At 38.9% G+C, this 16,176-nt stretch overlaps 1 protein-coding gene across 1 annotated transcript in view; it reads left to right on the plus strand.

Moving 5' to 3' along the window:
- Positions 1 to 16,176, plus strand: part of TRPC4 (transient receptor potential cation channel subfamily C member 4) — a 130,286-nt gene that overhangs the window by 50,181 nt on the left and 63,929 nt on the right. The gene's annotated exons all lie outside the window — the stretch shown is intronic.

Genomic DNA, 16,176 nt, shown 5'->3' on the forward strand with positions numbered 1-16,176 from the left:
AGGCCCTGGTTAAAAGTCTTTCTTTGCCTTTCCCATAACTCCCCTCTGTATAATCATAATATTATTCCTGCAGATATGGCTGGAAAATCTTTAATCATACAAAGAAACAAATCATTCCAAAGAGAACAGTAGTGTTAATATGTAGTCCATTCGAATTAATTATGAAACTCCCATAAAAGTCAATGAATGTTTAAACCCATCCATGTAGAGGTCATCATATCCCAACTCTGAAAGTCAAAACTGGTGCACATGACCCAGTTGATCAGAACTTGAGTTCTGTCTCAAGTAATCATCCATCCTATGAAGTACAACTAAAAAAGTGCAAACTTCCCTCCCTTTCTCTCTGTCTAATGTCAAAGGAAAAAATCATTGCATGTAGTCTCATTCATGATCTGATACCTACTCTGCTTTCCCTTGAACTGCTTTGAGACATCTCTGGGAAGTATCTAGCCTCATGCAAATCTTTCTCATTTTAAGAAAATAGTGGAGACAGGATAACATAGCCCATAATTTTTGATATTCCTAGGACTCTTCTGGGAAGAAAAACCTTAAAAGTAGTTATGCTATTGTACTCTATTATCATCAATTTCAACTTTTTTGTGTTATAGGTACTCTATTAATGTATATCAATGAATAGTATGTTGAAATTATTACACCCCTTTTACAGATAATACATATAATATACTTAAATTACAGTATAATGTACTTGCCATGGTAGAATTGCAGATAATAGGTAGAAAGTATAATTTTTGCTGATAAAATAACATTAATTCTATGCTTCTTTGTTATGGAAACAAAGAGATACTAGGTCTTCCTGCAAATGTGTGTGTCTGCCTTTTCTTCTAGGTTACAAAAGCAGAACTCCTGTAAAATGACAACAGATTTATGTCAGAGGAAGGGAAGAAAACTATATTCGCATAATGTTTATCTCATTTCTTGATTCCTGAACTGAGAGTGCAGATGAGGATACACCACATAGGAATTTCTCAGTGCAGTGTACCAGGAGCCTGAAGGATCACTGCAGAGCCCCATTCCAAACCAGTTAAAACCCCTGTGTCTCCATTGTGCAGCCTCTACAGTAGAAGTTGCCATTTGCAGGGCAGAGTTCATGCCATTTGATGGTAGCCATCCAAAGGTGTGTCTCATCTCTGGTCTGGCTCCCTGGGCTCCCCTTGGCAATGGAGAAAAATGGAGATCCCTGGAGAGCTCCTCCTACTGTCCTTATCAGTTACTTGTTTTAAGACAGCATAAATCACTTTTTGGGCTTGGGAGTCTACAAATTCACCTTACTGCCTGAATTTCAGACTGTTCTTTAGATTTTCAGGACTACATTTTTGTATGGGCCACAGCTGCTGTAATGAAAATGCTTGAATACCAACAGTAAAAGTTGTATTAGGTGAGCTTCATGCTGTAGCAGACAAAAGATAAGCTTACTTTTTTGAATACTACCATGATAAATTATCCACAAACTGCTTTGCTCCAGTCTAGAGGATCCTTCCCTGTGCTGAAGGTTAAGCATGTTGTTTCAGTGCCAGAGTCCACTGCTGGCTGGTGTGAGGAGTGCTGCTCCTGCTGCGCTTTCTTGGTTTCCCTGGTTGGACTTGCTGGGGTCTTACCGTCAAGAGTGAAGAATAATAATGAATCATATGAACAGAGACATCTCATTTTGTGTCTGTAGAAGGCTAGGTTTGCCCATTGCCTCTGCAAGTATTGATTGTAAGCCAGTGCTTAAAAAAATGGCTTTTTAACTAATAGGTTGCTTACGCATGTTCGCTGTTGTATGCACTGGGGATCCCAACAACAGTTAAGCTTCTCTGGGTGTCAGGTGTGTAATAATACACTGATAATCACACTGGTTCATTTTTAGGACCATGGCATGCTGAAGGGGATGTAAATGCCAATGGCATTTTTGCAGTAATGCCGCAATGAATGTAGTATAATAAAAAAGTACCTTTTGGCTGAAAAAACATTCCAATGTGATAAAGAGATAAAATCTGAATACTCAGAATTATGTACTTCTATTATACACTTTTTCTTCCTTCAAGTTGTTTTCCCCCTTCAAGTTTCTTCTGAAACTATTTCAAACTACAACTCTACTTTTTGATTACTGGTATTTGTAAATATTTGATATATTGTTTAGACAATCATTCATTTTCAGACTCTGTGCTTTTAGTAACATGATATCTTTGGCTGTTTGGTTTTCCTTCTTTGAATAAATCTGGTCATGTGTGGTAAATTCCCTTGAATTTAGTGGGAGTTCTGTCATCGATTCAGTGAGGTCAACCCTTTTTTTCCTGGGTTCTTTCTTTTTGGTCCCTGATGAAAAGTTTTATTTCTACAGAAGACAGCTAGTAGAAAGAAAAACACCTTGCTAAATACTTCCAAGCACAAGAAACAGTTTCCCAAATATTTAATTAGTGATAAAATCATTTAAATTGAATTTCTGGAAAAAACCGATATGATTCACAAGTAAATGAATTAGCTCTCACTATTTTTTTATATTCATGAGATAATATCGTATGTATGATGCATAGCTAATTTCAGCTTCACCTCATACAATAATGTAGCTATATTTGTAAAACGAAATAATTTTTAAGCATAGAATTTCTTATATAATTCAAGTTCTCATTGTCAGTGTCAGACAGCTAGAAGAAAATGTCCTCTTTTATCAACAGAAAGATACAATTCTTCAGGACTGCTGAAATGTATCTTTTAAAAGAACTGGTTATCTTCCAAAATTCAATACTTTAAACATTTTAAGTGTTGCAAAAGAAAAGGGGAAAAATATGACAGTATGTTAATTCTGACCAGGAATCAATGCATTTAGTTAAAGTAATCTGGTTTTGCATTTTTAGAAAAGTTTTATAACCAACATCTCCAAATTAGGAGATGCCACTGATGCACAACAAAAACCAAAACAAAAACAAAAAAAAACCCAAAACAAAACCACAGAAGAAAAACTAAACAAAAAACCCCACCAAAATAAAACAGTCCAAAAAAACCCCATTATTCGATAATGAAAAACCCTAAGAAAACCCCAATAAAACAAACAAACAAACCCCACTCCCCCAAACCCCCAAGCTATAAAACAATTTTCAGATCTCGTTAAAGTTAGATCTAAACTCTCAGCTGCTGGCTCTGCCTAATAGCCATATGTGATGGGCTCAGCATTTTCAAGACCACTTAGGTTACAATGGTTTTAACCTAATTACCAATATATGGATACATCTGGTGCCACCTGGTGACTACAGATAAGGCATGTAGGTTTAACAATTCTGAATTGTCTTTGAACTCCTTCTGCTTCTCAGTTTTTGAGAGACGTTTTTGCACTATACATTAATCCAACACAGGATTAGGGTTTTTTTTGCCACTTGCATTATATTCATTATATTTTCTATACTTTTTTAGCTGTACCAGCTGCTAGAGTGAAGTAAAAGAGAATAGCACAAATTAATGTGAATGAGTTGAGGAAACTTGTCCAAGTACTTTTAAATTACCATTCTTCAAAGCCATATGTCCTGAATTATCTGCCAAGTCACTTGTTGCTTACCCTGATGGATAGCTGAATGCCAAATTAAGAGGGGAGGAAAAAAAGTTGTTCTTTTAAATTTAGTATCTGCAGAAAAGATTTTTGTCTTGTTAAATTGCATGCAGCATCCACAGATGGGCTGGGGGCTAGGCAACATAAAAATTAATACCTTTATCTAAATAATGGTGTGCTCTACTGCTTAGGGAACTCAGGCTTTGATCATTAGCTGAGGGGTTGACCATCTAAATATTTGTGTATATTCAGGGAAGACTGAAGCAGAGGTGTAGCTGCCTTCTAAGGATGCTGCAAATCACATAAGTGAAGCTGAAATCTCAGTTACTAGACTTGAATCCATGTGGCATTGTATTAGCTGACAGACTTGCTTTAGGGCTTGGAAACCTGACTGCAGTGTTTATCATTGTCTGACTAGCAGAAGAAAGCACATGACAATGCTTTTATGGCTTCTGTTCACTATTGTATGTCAGTCTTGTGATACTTGAGGGTATTTTTAATGGGTGGACACTCTAGGGATAGATGTGCAGATGTGTGAGCAAAATATTGAGCTAATGCCAGACTGGCATTTGCAAATACAAGGGAATTGCTAGAGGAAGCAGAACTTTGGGGCAGACAGGGATGTGACCACTGTGATATGTGCCTGGCTCACATGCAGAGAAAAGTAGAAATCACTGGCATAGTGCTGGAAGTAGGAAGCTGAAAATAAACTATATCCACATGCTGCAACACTCAGAGACCTTTTGCTCTCCCAGGACAAGTCACATCATAAACTACTTTATGCAAAAGCCCTGCCTCTACTTACTCTGCCAACGTCAAGCCAGGAAGCCAGGCTTCAGCTTGTCAGTGGGTCAGCCTCTAAAAATGCAAGTCCATGGCACATAGAACTTTTTTTTGTTGGGTTTCATGGATTTTCCTGGCAATTTATCAAAGGCCCAAGAAAGGGTAAGTTCAATCTGTTGTCTAAATATTTAGGAAAAACATTTATTAAAAGAGACAAAACCCCAAACCTCTGAAACTTTAAGTATAGACAGATTTCTGAAGGAGTGAAAGATTCAGCATTTAGGTTACCATTTTCTCTTTAGACAGATTGTGAGCCACCCGTCCTCATCAGTATGGAGGGGCCTCTAGTATTCTCTCTGATCATGGTAGACTACGTATGATATGTTCTAGCCTTTATCTGTAGGGAAAGAACTGAAAGAAAGAAGGTAAACCTTTTGTGGCATAGGTAACCATAGCAAGCTGTGGGTTTGTGCTGTTATAAGGAATGGCAGCTGGGAGAGATGAGTGAGGTATGAAGTCCTGTGTAAGAAGATGGCAAATGCTGAGATATTTATGTGCTGTTCAGTGTGCTAGCAGGCATGTGAACTCTTGGACAGGAGGAGTTATCAGGTGATTGGTAGGAAAGCCTGCTATTGTGGGAGTTTTAGGGAGGTAGGGAGAGAAGGGGCATTGTTTTACTGCTGTCGTGGGTTTACAGGAAGCAGGTTTTCTGGGAATGGAGTGGCCAGAGGCCAATAGGTGTTCAGATTTTAAATTGACACCAGGCTTGGCCACTGAGGGTGGATGCGCCTCTGAGAACACAGGGGTTAGAAGCAGAGCACTCCCTTGGGCTCTCTCTTTGATTTCCGGCCAGCAAAGAGCCAAGGCCTCCCCTGCCCGGCTTCGAGCTGGGCAGGGGAGGGAAACCTGCAGCCCGGCAGAGGTAGGCCTGACCCCTCAAGATGGAAGGGTGGTGGGGGCACCAGGAGGCGTTGGGCAGCCCCCCCACCCAGGAGAGACAGAGGGAGAGAGGCCCCGAGAGGATTTGGGCAGCCCCCCCCCAGCCAGAAGACGAGAGAGAGAAAGCCAGTACGGGCCTGTGGCCTTGAAGTGATATCGGCCTGTGAAGAAGGAGGGGGAAGGGGGGAGTGCAGCAGGGAAGGAGCCTGGCTGCGTGCAGAAGTTTGTTAACCCCTTTCTGGACAATGAAGACCTCACAGAGCATTTGGACCTTCCCGGAAGGGAGATGGAGTGGATGATACAGAGGAAATGGGCAAGTCGGAGCAGTGAGTGAGGCTGGGAGAGTAAAGAAGAGGCCAGAAAGAGATGATGGAGTAGCTGGTTGCTGGACTCTTTTTGGTACAGCCATGGACAGAACCATGCTTCCTCGCGACACAGAGGCTGCATGCAGGGGGGAGGCGATGGCTCAGAACTGAGAAGGTTCAGTTTTGGAGACCCCCCGGCCCCAGGGGGTAGACAAGTATGGGGGGGACAAGAGGTCCCGAGATGAGAGAAAACTGTGCTTTTTTTGGAACTGGTCAAAGCACCCTTAAAAGGATAACCCTTGAAGCAGCTCTGTTCCTTGTCCAGTGGTGAGAGTACTGGGCATGCAAGGAAGAGGTCACCATGGCCCCAAGAAGGACTCCTCTCCTCTTGATGGACTGGAATTGAGTATTTACAGGGTGATGGATGGAGACTTGAAATTTGGAAGATGTATTGGAAATGTGGTGGGGGGGAGGAGGAAATGCTTTTTGTGGCGTTTTCATTTTCCAGGTGTGTGTGTGTGTGTGTGTGTGTGTGTGTGTGTGGTTTGTTTTCCTTTTGTAGTTTAGTTAATAAACTTTTTTTTTCTAAGGTAGAGGCCTGCTTTGCTTATTTCCTGGTCACATCTCACAGCAAACACCAGGGAAGTATATTTTCATGGGGCACTGGCATTGTGCCAGTGTCAAACCATGACAATCGTCAATCTTTACTCATGTATCTGATTGATAATTATTTGGACTGTGGGTGGGTAGAAGAGGACAAGAATACAAGTTGTCTTTCGCTTGAAGCTACTGATGTAATTCTCATCAGAAAAAAAAAACAGTGACTGATCTTATGCCAAAATGTGTCTCAACATCTGATTTTTTTTTAAATTAGTTGCTAAGTAGTTCTGGAGAGAAAGACTGTAAGAGAACAGCCAAGATGAGGGAATGGTCCTGTGTGAGAAAGTGTCAAGGATGTTGTACAGTATAGTTTCTAGGCCAGTGGAACAGACTCCTCTGTGGATGTTCAGGCACTCACCTAAGCTATCTGGGAAGGGATATGGACAACAAAGCTAGACAGCTTTGCAGGCAAAGTGCCTTCAGTCTGGCAGCATTCCCAGAAATAGAGAAAAAGTCTAAAAGGGAAAAGTCAGGAAGCAGCGTGAAAGTAGCACAGAGCCTGAAGAGTCATTTTCCATTCCTGAAATCCTGGCAGCTTAGATGCTGCTCTTCTGACAGAGTTCCTATCTCCTAGGAGATTCCCTGCGAGCGGCCACAACACCCACTCTGTTCTTTTAATGTCTCTCAGTGTCTTTGGACTTGAAATTGCCCTTTGAGGAGTCCCAGGGTCCTGAGATGAAGCCAGTGCTCTGCTTTGGAGCTGCACTTTTAACCCAGCTTCAGTCTCAGTCTCCCTTAATATATGCAGAGCATTTAGGCAGCTTTGGCCCATGGTTTTCTTTCCAAGTCTCATGGAATATCATTTTCCCAGTCCTGCATTGCTACACAGCCCAATGGTGTGTATGTGGGAAAGCTCCTATGTCAGGGTTGTACTTCATCCTGGTGACAGTGGGCCCTGATGGAGAAGACCAAGGAATGTGTAGAGGTTGTAGGCCCAACATGACTGCAATAGGCTTTACATAAATGTTAAATCTGACTTTTTTTTAATTCTCCTTCAAATTTTCCCCTAGTAACTGAACTGGGAGTTGTATTGGTCAAGAAGAGACAGAAAGAAAGATTTTATGATCACTGCATGATGCCTGGTATTTTGCTAGTCTAAACCTCTTTTTCCAGTAACTTTGCAAAATTCCAGTCACAATCTCTTCTGGGGTAGTTTTTGTCTGTTGAGATTCAAACATAATTTTTGTTTAGAAAATGTCTCCCACAGAAGTTTATGAACTAAATGTCTTTTTTAATGTCTTTTTTGAATGTTGTGATTAATGACAGTCTAGCTAGTAATGAGTATGGAGGAGGCGTTGCAGAGATTCTTTGTTGGGCTGAAAGTACACAGTCTTAAAGTGGAACGTGAGGGCAAAATGTTGTTTCTTTCCACTGCTGGCTGCCTGAGTGGGTAGCTGAGTATTTTTTTCCCAGTGGTGTCTGATTAGTTAGAATTTTCTGACATATTGATAGATGAATGGGAGAGGCTGTGTAGGGGATATTTCATTTATGGATGAAACTAGTCAGTCTTTCGTATAACCATTTGGGCACATGAAAACAGCATGTAGCACAGGTGCACTATAAGGTGGAGCTGACTAATTGCATATGAGATGGAGATAAGAATTTACAGAAGTATTGTTCTTGGGTTTGAATAAGGTTGCTGGCTGTTTTCAAGTTCAAAAAAAGTTGCACATAAATGCCATTATGTCTTGGCAATAAACCCAAACTGTCTGTGTTTATATGCATCAGAGGTAAGGTGGGTGGATGAGTAGAAAAACCTGTGACAATTACTAAGGAATTACTCCAGAAGCTGGTATGCCTGTGCCATCCAACAGAGTTGCTAGCAAATTCAATATTGAGGTAGGCAATGTGTTCTACAATATGTACCCATCACCTTGTAACAAACTCTAAATCATCATATTCCGTGGCAATACCAAAAGACAAATGACAAAGTATGGGGAAACATGACAGTTTCTTGACCTGTACAAAATGATGAGCCAATTTTTATTGGCAACATAAAGAAAAATTCTGACTATCAGGATCCTTATAGGTAGGTTCCTGGAAGGTAGTGTTATTGAGAATGACTTTTCCCAGCTATTAACCTATTCCTCTGGTTTAGCAATTTACAGAAATCCAGAAAATTTTGATGATAACAAATACAGATTTATTTTAAAAACAGCTGGTGAACTGAACTTCCACCTAAACTTGAGGTGTTATAGATTCAGAAATATTGAGTACTTTTCTGTCATTATTTGCTGACATTTTCATATTTCTTGTTCGAAGCTCATGTTAGAAATGAAAGTACTTTCCTATCATGAGGAAATGAGTGCAGATTATCAAAAATATTTGAAAGTCTAGAATAAATCAAACCCTTTAGAAAAAAAGAAACTCCAAATCTTTAGGAAGGTAATTAAAAAATAAAGTCTGCATACAACTCAGATTTTTCTTCAAGAAGTCACATTTTCTGTGCTGATTTATTTTCCCTTCTTTACATGTTTTTTGAGCCCCTCTTTACAGCACTCACTCAAACTTACAATCAGAATAGGGACAGAACGCAAATTGAAATAAAAACTGTCCAAAATTTCTGCCTTCTGCAGTCAGTGGTCCTATACTGTCATCTTCACAAGCCTCCATGCCAGGCATCCTTTTTGTCAAACCCACCTGCCTTCACTTCCTGAAAACTCATCAACTCCAAAGATTGCAGTTAAAATCTAAAGATTTTAACAGTCTTTCAGTGCCTGAAAAAATGTTAAGAATCAGCTTTGAGGCCAGTAGTATAAATTTGTTAAGAGTGAGAGGTTCAACAAACAGAACCTTTTTTGATTGAGGTAGTTTTGTCTTCTGAGGTCTAGAAATCCCCATTGCCAATTATTTGTACATTTGGTGATGTAATTTAACTTAGGAAGTTAACAAATTTATAAGCATTAAAGGAGCAATATAAAAACAATCCAGTATCTTTTCTGCTTAGAGCAGCCTCTCAGGGAACAGTTAATATTTTGGCCCTTGATACAGCAGACTGAGGTCTGTGCTCTGTATAAATATGTGCTATATATAAATATATGTATACAGAGACATATATGTAAGGGGGTGGAAATCAGCCCCTCCATTTGGATGCCTGAAGCTGAAGGCAAGGCAGCAGTGGAGCTCAGTCTGTGCAGAGATGTGTCCTCCCTGCCCCCTGCCTGTGCTGCAAAGGAGGGACACCCTCCAGTAAGTCTCATGCCATGTTTGTGTAGGTCTCTCTCATTCTCTGGAGTGTCTCAAGCAGTAAAATGCTGTTTGAATCAGTCCGTTTACTGCTCACATATAAGCCAGATAGCTGAGCTCCCAGTAGGTCAGTGATGAGCAAGAGGATTTGCTGACCAAATACCACGTGTCTGCTGTAAGCTAAGAAAAAGACTTCTCTGGCTGGACTCCACTCACTACATCAACCAGGGGCCCAGCCCTGTAGGTCACATGCAGTGGGTAAGTGAAATATGAAGCATCTTGGAATATCTGTGAGACATGTGTTGTGGCCTTGAAGTTATGTCACAGAAACCTATGGGTGACTGAGATCAACTGTGATGAGCCCTAGATTTTCCTGGGTATAATGGAAGTTTAAAAACAATTCAGATATAGAGCTATCATTAGATGTTTAAATGTGAAGATAAATACCCTCCTGTACATTCTTCTACAACATATCCTCTTTCTGACAGTGCTCAGTGCAGAAACACAGGAAATATTTTAGGAACAGGACAACCTGCTGTTGAAAGAAGCTCAAGGCGCAGCAGTTTCTGATGGACAGAAACGTCCAGGCAATCCAGCACTGAACAGTGGTCCACTGAAAAATATTTTCAAAGAGCCACCATTTTAGAGTTGTGTCTATGAGGAGCCACTGTGCTCAAGTGCAGCTACCTTGAACTTGCTTGTGGAGATACTTCTTAAATAATGCAAGAGTAGAATTTGACAGACTTTTTCAAAGTGAGCATTAGTCTTTGGAAGTCAAGCATGCAATCATACACAATAATCTATAAAACAAATAACTTTTTAAACCTTCAGCCATGGGAAAACACTAGGAAAATTTGGAAAACACACCTCTGTCAAGAACCTTGTTCATTTATAGTCTTCCACATCCCACCATTATCTTTCCTTGTGTCACTGGGCATCTCTTGTCAAATTTCTCTGTGAGCAGTGAAATTTATGAAATCTGATTTTCACCCAATTATATGCATCATGATAGAATTTCCTCTTTTTGATGTTATGAGCATTCATCAAAGCTTGTGAAGAGGCTAATACGCTCATAATATCCTGTTTTTGTGTGAATTCTCTGGTGCCTAGTAACATAGCTGCATTTACACTTCAGAATTTTCTTCAGATCTCAAACATCCATATCTTTTGGGAAACTTGCAGGAATTTAGTATTTCTTATATTTCTTCATGTTAACACCCAGCTGGAGCAATCCAACAAATTCAAAAGTCACAATGGACTGACTGACAAAGCCCATTAATGTGATAACAGGGTCTGACTTGTCTTGGGAGACTACCAATTTAGCTTGTCAATTTACTGACTGGTTTCTAGATAGAGGATATGTATGTCACATACTGCACTGACAGAAGTGTTTTAATTGTACTTGTGCCTGTGTACCAGGATCCATATCTTCCATTTCTTCACCCCAGATTGGCAGGAGGCAAAATTAGCTCCCCTTTCAACTCAGCTACTAAAACACTACAGACAGTTGGTAATAAAATATTATCTAAGTTTGTAGGCTTGTCAGAGTGTGTGAGGCGTTCTGGCAAGAAAAAAAAAAAGAAACATGAAATAGCTACCCTCAAAGTGTATCTGTTCATATTAAGTACTGCTGAGATACAGCTGAATATTTGCAGAAAATGCACAAGTCTACCACCATTTTATTTGCTACCAACTTATTTTATGACATTTACTGTGAGTACAAGCCATCCAGCTGATAAGATTAAATTTCTCTTCCCCGGTCCTTCCTCATTTAGACCTTTGCCTATTAAGTCTTTGCTTACTACCATGCCCTGAATTTAGCAAAAATATACTTACATACGATCAAAAGAAAAAAAAAACCCAAACATTTCCATATTCTAAAGACATTAAGAATACTCTTTATGCATGGATGCACCATGTGTGTAAGATCTGTATCAATCAAGATCCAACCAACTGGTGAACTGAAGAGGAACACAATACTAAGATAAGCCTAAGTTGAAACAAGGAGTATTAAGGGGTTTGAACCAATATATTTCCCTTGTCATCAGTTTCAAAGGTTTCCTTCTAGCAATGTACCCTTAAATATCTCTGAATAACTCTTCTGCCCCTGGTCTCTTGCTGAAGGGCAGGTGTAGGGCAGGTTGTAATAATGCATGTCTCTCCCATTTTTCCTTTGACCTCTTTGCAGTGGGAATTCAAAAGGAATATTTTGATTTCTCCTCTCTTAAGCAGGAGAACTGTTCAATTGATTCTTGTATGCAAGGAGGATCTTAACGTGTCTATTGTTAAGGAATTGAATCCAGCTGAGAATATCATCAATCTGTAATTATTTTCATTTTTCAATCCTTTGCCTCTCAAGTACATCTTTCATTCCCAGCACATCCTAGCATAGTTGTGTGAGCCACTGTATACTTCAGAAAAAATGTTCTGCTTTGCATCTGTGAAATATGGGAAATTTACAGTATGGTTCAAAATGTAGAGCTACTGCTAAATAACAGACAACTGAAAAACATACTGGGAATCATGTACTTGTGAAACAGCTTATTGTGACGTTCCTCTGCATCCTCTTAAGATACAGGTTTCTTTGTCACTGACAAAATCTTTTGTATTCCTTTCTCTTATTTTTTTTAAGTAGAGAAAACATTTTTGTGTTGCATGAATTTGCCTGTTCCCCGCTTTGTTCTTTGTGAGTACAACCCTTTTAATTTTCTCAAATATTAAATTTACTTCCCGGCCATGAAGATATCACAAATTGCTTTGCAATGTTAAATAATTGCAATCAGCTGCAAAGACATTTAGCTAATTCCCACCCTCTGAGACACTTGTAACTCCTGAACAGTTTGTTGATACCAAGGGAGGCCACCAATCTGTAGTTGCCTTTTCTGCAAAAGCTCTTTTTCAGAAATTATCTTTATAATTCCATAGCCAGTGGGATAGCTTTTCTTGTTTCTAGATCTAGGAAGCTCAGGGATAAACAAAGGATTCTGCTTAGATTCTAAGAACTCCTTTGTTCTGATATTTCTCTGAAAACTTCACTGTTGAAGCAAACCAATTTCTTTCCACCTCTCTAGCTGGCTATTGGTGCTGTTCTGGGACAAGAAAAATGAACAGGGAAAAGCAAGAGCTTTTCCACACTTTAATAATCAGACCAGAGACACAGTTTCTCAGGAAATGGAATATCAGACCTAAGGTTCCTTAACATGATTTTGTCTTTATGAACCATTTTGTGTTTGGGAAAATTATTTATGCATCCATTTAATAAATTCAAATGGGAAGCCCCCCCCCCCCGCCCCCGATCTACTTTGAACATTCAAGACATTTCAGTGTTGACTTTACTCATCATGCAAACTCTGGGAGAGGTATATATGAGCTTTATCATGATGGACATAAGTAATTCAAGTTCCCCTTTAATCCTTTCCATAATAAGATCTTTCTTCTTTCTCAGCTCTCATATTTTTTCCAAACCATTTTACTTATCTTCTTTCACTGTCTCTTGAGTGAAAACAACCTTTTCTTGTCACTCCTCATTATGGGCAGTCGAGCAATGCCCAGACCTCGTACTAGAAACACTCCTTTACCTGTTTAAAAATTTTATGTGGAGAGAGCAAGTGTAAGTTCCATGGCTAAAAACAAATTCTAAATATCCTTGCAGTCTTCTATTGAGTGTCTACTTTTAAGCAATTTCCCACCCTTCCTCAAGCTATTGGCATTGACTGATGAAACAGCATATCCATTCACTCATAATGCTCACAGGAAAACATTTATTGGAAATGAGCAGTTTGATGTACAGGCGGTATTTTGGATCAGTTCTTTCAGAGTTACAGGGAGGACAAATAAAAAAAAACTTTAAAAAAAGAGAGAAAAATAAAGCACTGAAGTCCTTTGACATCAGTTCCACCCAACAAGTTCATGTACAAACCTATCAAATCCAATATCTTTTCCTCTGCTTCTGTCTGGAAACTGCTATCAATTAAGTTTACAGTATTCCCTTTCCATTCCATATTCTCTTTTTTCAAAGAAAAGAAATCTATAGTTTTTTACAGCAGGGATTATCCTGAAGAAAATAGTCAAACATTCTGCTTGTAAGCACCGGGAAGAAAATATAGACATGAATAACAGTCTACCAAGATTTGTCAGGAACAAAGCTTGCCATAACAATATAATTATTATTCATCACCAGATAGCAAGTTCTGTATGTTGGGGAAAATCAGTACATATCATATAGCTCGAGATTTGTAAGATTTCATAAACTGTCACTCAAAAGACAGTCTAAGAAAACCACACTCACAGGAGTTGCCCACAATACTTGGTGAAACAGGACATATGAATTCAACAGAGGGGTGAAATGAGCAGACCCCCTGCAGGGGTCTATCCCTATCAGTGCAATTATCCATGACATTTTAGATTAAATAGAGGGCCTGTTAATTAATTCTGTAGACAGCTGACAGTGTGGGGGGATCTCAAGGCTGTTGCAGGACACAATTAGCATCCAGGTTTTGGCAAACAAGTAATTATTTCTGTGAAAAATAAAAGAGTTCAGTAAGAAACAATGCAAGGTTCTAAGTGGAGCAGAAATAATCAACCAAGTATGTCTTGGAATTGAAAACAATTAAGATAAAAGTTCTGCAGGGAATATTTAAACAAGACTAACACAAAAAGACTGGACAATACCATTTTACTGTTTGAAAGTCAGAATCACAGCTGATGATATCAGAATGAGCACAGATCATAGAATTGTAGAATCACCGAATGGATTCTACATGAGATGGAAGGGACCTTAAAGGGTGGAAGCTGGAAGGGATCTATCCTGTTCCAGACCCCATAAGGAAAGTCTGAGTGAAAACTTAGAAAACAGAAACTAAGCAAAGAAATGAAGTATTCTCTGTATTCACATTTCATAGAACAAGAATTTATGGGCTTACACTGCACAAAGGTAGAGCATATGAAGTATCAGAAACATTGTGAGGAAATGGTATGACATATCCACCCACCACTGCAGAGCTTTAGAAACAGATTGGTCAAATTCTTTTCCTTAATGTGTTACATTAATGCTTTTTGTGCAATGTGGCTGTCATGGAGACTGGAAGTGATCAGTCCATGATGTGACACTTGTGACACACAAATTGGTTCAGATGTAATAAGATGAGCATGAGCAAGCATTAGAAAGCTCACATCTTTAGGGTAGGTTAAGTGTAGCTGATAAAAAAAAAAAAAACACATCCAAGGTTTTGTAAACTCAGCCTGAGCTTGGAAAAAAAAAAGAATGAAAATAACTCAATCTTGTACATTTAACTGTTCAAAATTCACAGACTTGTAAAAAAGCAAGCACTGAAACCTCCTTAAATATGACAGGGATTCTGTGTTACTACAAACATCCCTGTTCCAGTCATGTTCCAGCAAAGATGAAAGTAAATTTTTAGCAAAATAAATGGACATAATATTACATAAAACACTATTCTAAATGGGAGGAAGAGATCCTGTGCTAACAGTGATTCATATTACCAAATGAAGGCATTTAGGCCTGAGTCTTGGAAATATATTAAGACATGTGATGTACATTGAGAAGGGTTTACACAGAGGCAAGAATGTTGCCTTTTCCCCTTTACCAGGAGGAGACAGACTAAAAGTTAGCTCCTAAGGAGCACATTCAGCATTAACTGTTCTCAACCTCTTTTCTTCTTCTTTAACTGTTCTTACCCTTTTACACATACTGGAGAACTGGCCAAAATGATGAATGGAGTACTTTTGAAAAATACCTGTCTTGTATCCCAGCATGCAGGTTAGGAGGCAAAAGCCTTGGCTAGCTGAGGGTCAGTACCAGCATGAGCACAGCAATCAAGTTTTCAGCTAGTTAGTGCATGGCTTGTGTCTGAAGAATAACTTATGTTGAGCTCCATGCTAAGGAGTGTTTACCTTACCCAATTTCAGCTATATAAAATTAGATATATGTCTTGGGTTGCTTATCAGAGCTCCTCTCTGCTAGACACCTTTTCTGCATGACATGAAATACAATATTTTCACCGGATATTAGGGACATTTTGTAAAATTAATAGTTAGAATTGTCATAATCACATAGTATAATCACAATAATTTAATCTGGAAAAAAAGTGGGATTGGCCCTTCTTGTTGTTAGACCATAGGGAAAAATTGGAATAAAGGAACTTTTCAAGATAAACAAAAAAAACTCTGGAATACTTTGGTAAAAAATGTCCACACAAAAGTGTCTGATTTTTAATTATTATTTTTTGCTCTACCTACCTGGCTTTAATTCATAACTGGAATTACATCAGACTCCAGAGAAAAGAAATCTGGGAGTCAAGTATTAAGCATCTTGACAGTCCTGAGGTAAAATGCGCGTATGAAAATGTTAAAGGACAGAATTTGTAATTAAATCTTATGAAAGTATGCACATCCAGATATACTGAATATGAAAGTATGCATTATGAAAGTGTGCATTCTTAAATTACAATTTTACTAAAACATTTGCATTTAGTCCTTAGACTGTTATTTAATTATTAGTCAGCTTACAGTGCCTAAGACCCTCTTTTTTACTTGTTATGTGTCTGTTTCCTACAAAAAAGAAAAAAAACTAGACGTGGTACATGGTGATAGAATTTTAACCAATGAAAGATAACATTTCAGTAGCAGATTAAGAGTGTGGTACGTATCATTAGGAAATGTGATGAGTTCAAGGACAATAAACAGGGAGGCCAGGGAAGTTGCCTCTGGAAAGCAGACAATGACTGTAGCAGATGGGTGTTG

The sequence above is a fragment of the Camarhynchus parvulus genome, chromosome 1 (assembly GCF_901933205.1).
Source record: "Camarhynchus parvulus chromosome 1, STF_HiC, whole genome shotgun sequence".
NCBI classification, from domain to species: domain Eukaryota; kingdom Metazoa; phylum Chordata; class Aves; order Passeriformes; family Thraupidae; genus Camarhynchus; species Camarhynchus parvulus.